This window comes from Theropithecus gelada, chromosome 7b (assembly GCF_003255815.1).
Source record: "Theropithecus gelada isolate Dixy chromosome 7b, Tgel_1.0, whole genome shotgun sequence".
Taxonomy (NCBI): domain Eukaryota; kingdom Metazoa; phylum Chordata; class Mammalia; order Primates; family Cercopithecidae; genus Theropithecus; species Theropithecus gelada.
The window spans coordinates 96628981-96638997 of record NC_037675.1 but is presented as its reverse complement, the minus strand read 5'-3'; the positions used below and the strand labels follow the sequence as shown (position 1 = coordinate 96638997).

At 39.7% G+C, this 10017-nt stretch overlaps 1 long non-coding RNA gene across 1 annotated transcript in view; it reads right to left on the bottom strand.

Annotated features, from left to right (window-relative positions):
- Positions 1–10017, bottom strand: part of LOC112628688 — a 36435-nt gene that overhangs the window by 14805 nt on the left and 11613 nt on the right. The gene's annotated exons all lie outside the window — the stretch shown is intronic.

Sequence of the window (10017 nt, the reverse complement as noted above, 5' to 3'; positions counted from 1 at the left end):
GTGTATAAGAATGCTTGTGATTTTTGCACATTAATTTTGTATCCTGAGACTTTGCTGAAGTTGCTTATCAGCTTAAGGAGATTTTGGGCTGAGACAATGGGGTTTTCTAAATATACAATCATGTCATCTGCAAACAGGGACAATTTGACTTCTTCTTTTCCTAACTGAATACCCTTGATTTCTTTCTCTTGCCTGATTGCCCTAGCCAGAACTTCCAACACTATGTTGAATAGGAGTGGTGAGAGAGGGCATCCCTGTCTTGTGCCAGTTTTCAAAGGGAATTTTTCCAGTTTTTGCCCATTCAGTATGATATTGGCTGTGGGTTTGTCATAAATAGCTCTTATTATTTTGAGGTACGTTCCATCAATACCGAATTTATTGAGCGTTTTTAGCATGAAGGGCTGTTGAATTTTGTCAAAAGCCTTTTCTGCATCTATTGAAATAATCATGTGGTTCTTGTCTTTGGTTCTGTTTATATGCTGGATTATGTTTATTGATTTGCGAATGTTGAACCAGCCTTGCATCCCAGGGATGAAGCCCACTTGATCATGGTGGATAAGCTTTTTGATGTGTTGCTGAATCCGGTTTGCCAGTATTTTATTGAGGATTTTTGCATCGATGTTCATCAGGGATATTGGTCTAAAATTCTCTTTTTTTGTTGTATCTCTGCCAGGCTTTGGTATCAGGATGATGTTGGCCTCATAAAATGAGTTAGGGAGGATTCCCTCTTTTTCTATTGATTGGAATAGTTTCAGAAGGAATGGTACCAACTCCTCCTTGTACCTCTGGTAGAATTCAGTTGTGAATCCATCTGGTCCTGGACTTTTTTTGGTTGGTAGGCTATTAATTGTTGCCTCAATTTCAGAGCCTGCTATTGGTCTATTCAGGGATTCAACTTCTTCCTGGTTTAGTCTTGGAAGAGTGTAAGTGTCCAGGAAATTATCCATTTCTTCTAGATTTTCCAGTTTATTTGCGTAGAGGTGTTTATAGTATTCTCTGATGGTAGTTTGTATTTCTGTGGGGTCAGTGGTGATATCCCCTTTTTCATTTTTAATTGCGTCGATTTGATTCTTCTCTCTTTTCTTCTTTATTAGTCTTGCTAGTGGTCTGTCAATTTTGTTGATCTTTTCAAAAAACCAACTCCTGGATTCATTGATTTTTTGGAGGGTTTTTTGTGTCTCTATCTCCTTCAGTTCTGCTCTGATCTTAGTTATTTCTAGCCTTCTGCTAGCTTTCGAATGTGTTTGCTCTTGCTTCTCTAGTTCTTTTAATTGCGATGTTAGAGTGTCAATTTTAGATCTTTCCTGCTTTCTCTTGTGGGCATTTAGTGCTATAAATTTCCCTCTATACACTGCTTTAAATGTGTCCCAGAGATTCTGGTATGTTGTATCTTTGTTCTCATTGGTTTCAAAGAACATCTTTATTTCTGCCTTCATTTCGTTATGTACCCAGTAGTCATTCAGGAGCAGGTTGTTCAGTTTCCATGTAGTTGAGCGGTTTTGATTGAGTTTCTTAGTCCTGAGTTCTAGTTTGATTGCACTGTGGTCTGAGAGACAGTTTGTTATAATTTCTGTTCTTGTACATTTGCTGAGGAGTGCTTTACTTCCAATTACGTGGTCAATTTTGGAATAAGTACGATGTGGTGCTGAGAAGAATGTATATTCTGTTGATTTGGGGTGGAGAGTTCTATAGATGTCTATTAGGTCTGCTTGCTGCAGAGATGAGTTCAATTCCTGGATATCCTTGTTAACTTTCTGTCTCGTTGATCTGTCTAATGTTGACAATGGAGTGTTGAAGTCTCCCATTATTATTGTATGGGAGTCTAAGTCTCTTTGTAAGTCTCTAAGGACTTGCTTTATGAATCTGGGTGCTCCTGTATTGGGTGCATATATATTTAGGATAGTTAGCTCTTCCTGTTGAATTGATCCCTTTACCATTATGTAATGGCCTTCTTTGTCTCTTTTGATCTTTGATGGTTTAAAGTCTGTTTTATCAGAGACTAGGATTGCAACCCCCGCTTTTTTTTGTTCTCCATTTGCTTGGTAAATCTTCCTCCATCCCTTTATTTTGAGCCTATGTATGTCTCTGCGTGTGAGATGGGTCTCCTGAATACAGCAGACTGATGGGTCTTGACTCTTCACCATATGATCTCACAATCATGCTCCTGGCATTTTCCCAAATGAATTGAAAACTGATGTCCACACAAAAATGTGTACTTGAATGTTTTTAGCAGCTTTATTTAATTGCCAAATTTGAAAGCAACCAAGATGTCCTTTGATAGTTGAATAGATAAGCAAACTATGGTACACTCATGCAATAAAATATTATCAGCAATAGAAATAAATGAACTATCAGGCCATGAAAACACAGGAAGGAACCTTAAATGCATACTGCTAAATGTAAAAAGCCAGTCTGAAAAGGCTACATATTGTCTCATTCCAACTATATGATATTCTGGAAAAGGCAAAACCATGGCCAGGCGCAGTGGCTGTCACCTATAATCCCAGTGCTTTGGGAGGCCAAGGTGGGAGGATCATTTGAGCCCAGGAGTTTGAGGCTGCACGGAACTGTGATACTGCCACTGCACTCTAGCCTGGGTAACAGAGCGACACCCTATCTCTTAAAAAAATTGTTTTTAAAAAAGGAAAAGGCAATACTAAAAAAAAGGCAAGACTGAAAAAAAGGCAAGACTAAAAAAATCAGTGGTTGCCAAGGTTCACCAGGGAAGAATGAATAGGCAGAGCGTAGAGAATTTTTAGGGCAGTAAAAACTATTCTGTATGAAACTGTCATGGCAGATACATGTCATTATGCATTGTCACAACCCCTAGAACCATGCAACACCAAGATTGAATCCTAATAAAAATTACGGACTTTAGTTAATAATATCTATGGACTTTAGTTAATAACATATCAATACTGATTCATCAATTGTAACAAATGTTCCACACTAATGCTAGATGTTAGTAACAGGCGAACTGTGAGTGGGGTCGGGAAGCATATTGGAACTCTCTGTACTTTGTGCTCAATTTTTTGTAAACTGAAACTGTTCTAAAAAATGAAGTCAGGCCGGGTGCGGTGGCTCATGCCTATAATCCCAGCACTTTGGGAGGCCAAGGTGGGCAGATCACCTGAGGTCAGGAGTTCGAGACCAGCCTGGCCAACATGGTGAAACCCCATCTCTACTAAAACTACAAAACTTAGCCAGGCATGGTGGCAGGCACCTGTAATCCCAGCTACTTGGGAGGCTGAGGTAGGAGAATCGCTTGAACCTGGGAGGCGGAAGGTTGCAGTGAGCCGAGATCGCACCACTGCACTCCAGCCTGGGCTACAGAGCAAGACCTCATCTCAAAAAAAAAAAAAAGTCTATTTTTTTTTTCTAAGTTTAATTTCAAAGGAGAGAGACAGAGAGAGTCATGACTATAATAGGAAGTTACTACAGAGTTATCTAAAGGGTTAGAGGGGTCCAGCTTTGCCTAGTGCGAGGATATGAACAGTCAAGTTACCTAAGAGAAAGTATAAATCATAAATAAATACAAGGGCTACAATGGCAACTAAAGAAATGTAAGTTACTTTACACATTTTTAAATTGACAAATTATAAAGTGAGGTACAACTTACACATGCAAAATTAGCATACAATTTCAGACACCAGCCACCTGGTGTTCACCAAGCTGTGAAGGACGCAATATGAAAATACCAACTGGTGGCATTCTACTTGATAAACTTGTCCACTTGTCAGTGCGTTGAGCAGGCGCCATGGAGGTGTTGATGCCTTTTGACCAGATCATTCTAGAAATCTAAAGATGTTTCCTGAAGACCTAATTCAATCAAAGTTTAAAATTTACTGTGGAACATTGTTCCCAAAATACGGTCTGCTGTCTCTAATACATTGATAATATTCTTTAAAGTGGATGGGAGGAGATGTTACAAAGCAAAAGAGACTTCGAAGACATAATAACCAGCCAAGTGTGGTGGCAGGCACTTGTGATCCCAGCTACTCAGGAGATTGAGATGGAAGGTTTGAGACCAGCCTGGGCAAAACAGTGAAGACCCCATTTCTAAAAAATAAAAAATAAACAACTTTAAAAGACAGAACCAAATGTAATTTATGGACTTTGGCCCCTGATTTGAATAACTATAAAAAGACATTTATTTAGACATATGGATAAATTTTAATATAGACTAGAAATTAGATGATATTAATGAATTATTAACTTTATGTGTGAAAATGGCAGATGATAAAGCAAAAAAGGGATTATCAGAGATGCATTTTGACGTATTCATGGGTAAGCTGGCATGCTAAAAATAATCCAAATTTTATGTTATGTATATTTCACAACAACTAAAGAAACCCAGGAAAAAAATATAGTGGGTGGGAAAGTGAAGATGGGGGAGAGAGGAAACAGGATTGGCAAATGTTGGTAATGGTTGAAGACTTGTGATGGATAAACTAAAGTTCATTATACCTTTTTTTTGTATACTTGAAATTTTCCATAATAAAAAGTTTAAAAATATCCTGTGATGGCAGATTACTAGTTGTATCTTGTGAACTATGCTAGATATTTAGCTCAGCCCTAGTCTCCTGCAAAGACTATTTCCCAGTGTTTCTTGCAGCTCAGTGTGGCCATGTGACTAGGTTCTGACCAATAAGATGTTGAGTGAAAATGATGTGTCCTACTCATGAATCTTGCTGTTGAAATGACTGTACACATATTTCTTTGGTCTTTGCCATTTTCCCACATCTAATCTCCCAAGGTCAGAAACACTGGGAAAGGAACTATCGAACCCTGACCTTTTTGCTGCCCCGTAATCTCAGAAACTTATTCTTTACTACATATAAATTAGACTGAGAGAGATTTCATCTCTCCTGTCCTACATTAGAACCAATTTCTATGACTACATCAAGTGGTCATTCATTCAAAAGACACTCACTGAATGCCCCATGCACATGGAGACTCTCAATAGCTTATTTTATGTCTGGTAAATCAGCATGAAATCCATGAACTTCACAGCCACAAGGTGAGAGCTTCTTTAGGAATTTATTTAGCCACTTGGTCACTTAATATAGATTATGGAGAAGTGGTATTCAGTGTCTACTATGTGCCAAGCACTGTGTTGGATCTGGGGGAAACATATGAATAAGATATTGTTTCCCTCTTTTTAAAGATCTTGTAGTCTGGTGTTTAATTTATACCAAATTGAGGACAGAAATATATGTATTACTGATGGAAAAATAGCAGAGCAATACAAAACCAATGACAATTCTATTATTTCTGATTAGATGCAAAATTCTGAATCTCAACAAATTTTTACCTGCTTCCATCTAGCAAGGAAACTGAAAAGGATGAAATAAATAGTCTAAATTTTTTAACTGCCAAAACATTATAACAACAAAAATATTTTAAAGAAAAAAAATTCACTAGTAATCACTTAACATATATATATATATATACACACAATTTTAATTTTTCCATTTAATTCAATCCTTGTTTTATCTATGTATAATTTTTAGAAAGTCTAACAGAGAATAGATACAAGATTATATTCTGAGTTCGGTCCAACTGAACTGAGGGAGTCTGACTGAAGGGTCCGACTGAGGGAGCTCAGTCATAAGCATTTTTCCATATCTCTAAATAGATTGCATACATATTCTAATGGCTACAGGATGTCAAATGATTCTAATATTATATTTTACTTAGTCACTTAATATTTATTATTTCAGTTGTTTGAATATTTTACAATAAAAAAGGCTGTAACAAATGACCTCATGAATTTGACTTTTTCCTTTTACATTATTTCTTAACAAAAACAGAGCAGTTCAAAAGAAGGATTATCTTTATTTTTCCTACCAAGTTGATTTCCAAAAGACTAGCAATTATCATTACTATGAATGTTAACAGTTTCAACAGAACTTTATCAGATTTGGGCACTTACATTTTTGGTTAATTTAGAAAATATATTTTAGAAATACATTTGCAAAATAATAACCTTTTTTTTTTGCCTTTTTAAAGATGACAAGTGGGAGGGTTGACCTCTCTATTTATAAGTTGGCTGCCCTTATAGGAAATATAAATGTCCTTTGCACGGTTCATCTATTGGGGTCTTGAAGATTTCATTGTATCTCTGGCTTCTAATGTCTTCAATTGCTTATATCAATTGCTTTTAATAACAATACAATATTTAGGGAAACACTTTAATAACATTTTCTAGCAACTTATAGCTTACAGGAAAAAACAGGGCAAGTCTCATAGTTTTTAATATGCTTCTTCAAAAAGCATGACCTGATTAATTGCCAGAATGTTAATAATTTTGCATGATACATGAAATACAAGAGTGGACCACGGTGAAATAGATAGCTCCATCTACTGTAAATACTTTGAATTGGATAGCTCCAGCTTTTGTCTTTACGGACTTTCATAATGAATTCAGAAGTTTTGTAAGTGATGTCATGCTCAGAGCCTTTTGCTAGACTCTGAGGGATATACATATAATTAACATGAGGATGCTGCCCTCAACAGCTCCTAGGTGAGCAGTCTGAGGGCAGCCCCTAGTCCAGGCTGACGTTTGGTGATCTGCTGACTTTATGCTGACTCAGAAAAGCCAAGGTTTTAGAGTGTAAAAGAGTTACTCTGCTTTACGTAAAACCATAATCATTGGAGTGGGATACAATTAAGCGATGAGTGGGGGAAGGACATTTGGAAAGTGTTAGAGAGATGGGCAGGAAAATGGAAACACAGGGGAAAGGGCAAGGAGAGGCCAGTGGTGCTCCCATTTATCCCAGGCTGACCACCATTGGAAGGCAAGGAAAGGGCCTTCCGTTTCCTTGAAGGACCAGGTCATTTGTTTACAGCAGTTGTGCCTAGCACAGGCCAGATTTCATTTTCTGAACTAAGAGAACGTTCAAGGAACTTTTGTCTGGTAGATGAAATGGATACTCAAGAAAAACTATCCCCTGTGATAAGTGTTAGAATAAAAGTATATGTAGTGTGTCTTGGAAGCAGAGAGAAGGAAGAAATTCTTTCTGCTGCAGGGAGTGGGGTCTGGAGCAAGTACGGTATCAGGTCACAGAAAGGGGCAACCTCCCAAAGGAGGAGACCAGTTGAGATAAACACTGAAGAATGGCAGGATTTCTAGGGCACAGAAAGAGGAAGGGCATTGTGGGCAAGGGGGAAAGCATGAACAACTGCATGGAGGTGCAAAATTTCGTCGTGTGTAGGAAACAGTGCAGCCCGATGCGGCTAAATCTTAGTAAGGTGTTAGAAGGCTAACGTCTTAGCAATGCAAGAAGTTACATAAGCAGGAACCAGCATCTGAAAACTTTGAACTCGAGAGTAAAAAGTCTGCAGACACTGGGGAGCCATTGAGAGGTTTGATACAGGGCAGGGACAGGAGAGCAGTCACCTGGGGCAATAGCCTTTGCTTGCAACAAAGGAGAGGGTGGATGGTAGCAGGTTAGGACTGCAGGTTAGAGAGACGGAAAATGGAGAAACCGAGGACCAGAACCAGGCAATAACAGTACAAAGAGGAGGAAACAGAATCACAAGAGAGAGTTCAAATTCACCCGTGGGATGCACCATACTGAGCCACGAACTGGACTTGGGCAGCACTTTTAACCAAGATAAGAGATTCAGGAGAAGAAATGATCAAGTGATTGCGATCCATCTGTTGATACAATATATGGCACATAAAAAGTGCCCTATCTGCTGGGTGTGGTGGCATGCACCTATAGTCCCAGCTACTCAGGAGGCTGAAGCAGGAGGATTGCTTGAGTCCAGGAGTTCGAGGCTGTAGTACGCGATTATCATGCCTGTGAATAAGCACTGCACTCCAGCCCGGGCCACACTGTGAGACCCCATCTCTAAAGGAAAAAAAATGCTCTCTCCATGTTATTTATCATTACTGCATCACTACTATTATTTATCTCAAAAACTAAGTCATTTTTGCTGATTTTTTAAAATAGATAACCTTTAGGAAAGTTATATAACTAGATTTCTTTATATTAAGCAAACTACCAGAGATCACGAAAAAAAACTGGTTTACTGATTTTAAGATCATTAACCCTTAGAAAAAAGCCTTTGTAACTTGTGCCTAAGATTCTCTGAGAGACTGGAGTCACAATGGAGAATAAGTCCAAATGTGTGACCCTGGGAAGCTCACAGTCCAGTGGGAGGGCAGGGGACAGAGGTAAACTAGGGGTCATAACATCCTACCCTCCCACTGGACACACTAGGGCTTATGCTCCATTATGTTCCCAGTCTCCTGGGCAGTCGTAGAGCATGACCAGTGCTCCAAAGATGTTTGTTAAAGAATGAAGGAATGAATTACTGGAACAAGAATAATTAAATATTCAAAAAGAATCTTTCTTTTGAATTAAACATAATGTGTTTAATGTGACTCAGAAAGTGGCCAAATGATCCAGCCATGGGATGAGCAGAATGACTCTGACAGACACTTAGATACTAGAATCTACAATGAACAAGGGTGAGTCAGTATCCCACCCAGAGGCAGCTGAAGTGAAGCCACCGCACTCTCCCTCTCCTGAGTAGTTTTCTCAACTGTAGACTCATCAAAGAGATTTTGGTTGAAGGACAGTTTGGCTGAGTAGATGCTATAGGAAGTGTCAAAATTGAAGTTAACCTTAAAATGGTAAACATAGGTTCAAATGTTCATTCTGAAAGGTGAGCGTGAAAAGGTTATATAGGGACTGTGGGTTGAGTTTCATATTTTGCAAACCAGGAAGGCAGGCAGCCTTTCAGAAAGGGTATGAGACAATGCAAAGTCCAGGTTAGCCCGTGACCAGGTAAGGTGGAAGCTTGGTAATTACCTGCTTGCCTTGGCCAATCTTGAAAGATTAATGATAATTTACAAAGATAAAATATATCTTATAATGAACTCTTTTTCCTTATGGTTAATAGAAATAACAGGGTATTAATGTTTCGGGTCATTTTGTACCTGCAGATAATCAAAGAGCAACCAAACTGATGATAAAATGTGTCCTTTACTGCATACACACAAGTTTCAAACTTTTTTTTTTTTTTTTTTTTTGAGACGGAGTCTCGCTCTGTCGCCCGGGCTGGAGTGCAGTGGCCGGATCTCAGCTCACTGCAAGCTCCGCCTCCCGGGTTTACGCCATTCTCCTGCCTCAGCCTCCCAAGTAACTGGGACTACAGGCACCCGCCATCTCGCCCGGCTAGTTTTTTGTATTTTTTAGTAGAGACGGGGTTTCACCGTGTTCGCCAGGATGGTCTCGATCTTCTGACCTCGTGATCCACCCGTCTTGGCCTCCCAAAGTGCTGGGATTACAGGCTTGAGCCACCGCGCCCGGCCACAAGTTTCAAACTTTTGTGAACAACCCTCTAGTAAAAGATGTGTAAGGCAGAGATGGACAGGAAGGTTAAGTTGCAGGTAAGGTAGCACAAAAAACAAGCATTTTTAGTAGATTCAGGGTTTCACCATGTTGGCCAGGCTGGTCTCGAACTCCTGACCTCAAGTGATCTGCCCACTCCGGCCTCCCAAAGTACTGGGATTGCAGGCATGAGCCACAGTGCCCGGGCAAGACTGTTAATCTTAATTATGATGAAGAAGGCCCTTGGTCAGATTTCCAAGCTCTAATGCGTGGCAATGTTGTACCCTAGTTGCATCTTCTACTTTCTAGAAGATAAAGTCTTGGGGGCCTTGCAACCACAACTATAAAAAAGGAGAGTAGGTCGGGTGCCCCGGCTCATGCCTGTAATCCCAGCACTTTGGGAGGCTGAGGCAGGTGGATCACGAGGTCAGGAGATCAAGACCATCCTGGCTAACACGGTGAAACCCCATCTCTACTAAAAATACAGAAAATTAGCTGGGCGTGGTGGCGGGCACCTGTAGTCCCAGCTACTTGGGAGGCTGAGGCAGGAGAATCACTTGAACTCGGGAGGCAGAGCTTGCAGTGAGCCGAGATCGCACCACTGCACTCCAGCCTAGGTGACAGAGTGAGACTCCATCTCAGAAAAACAAAAGAGAGTAAACCATTCACA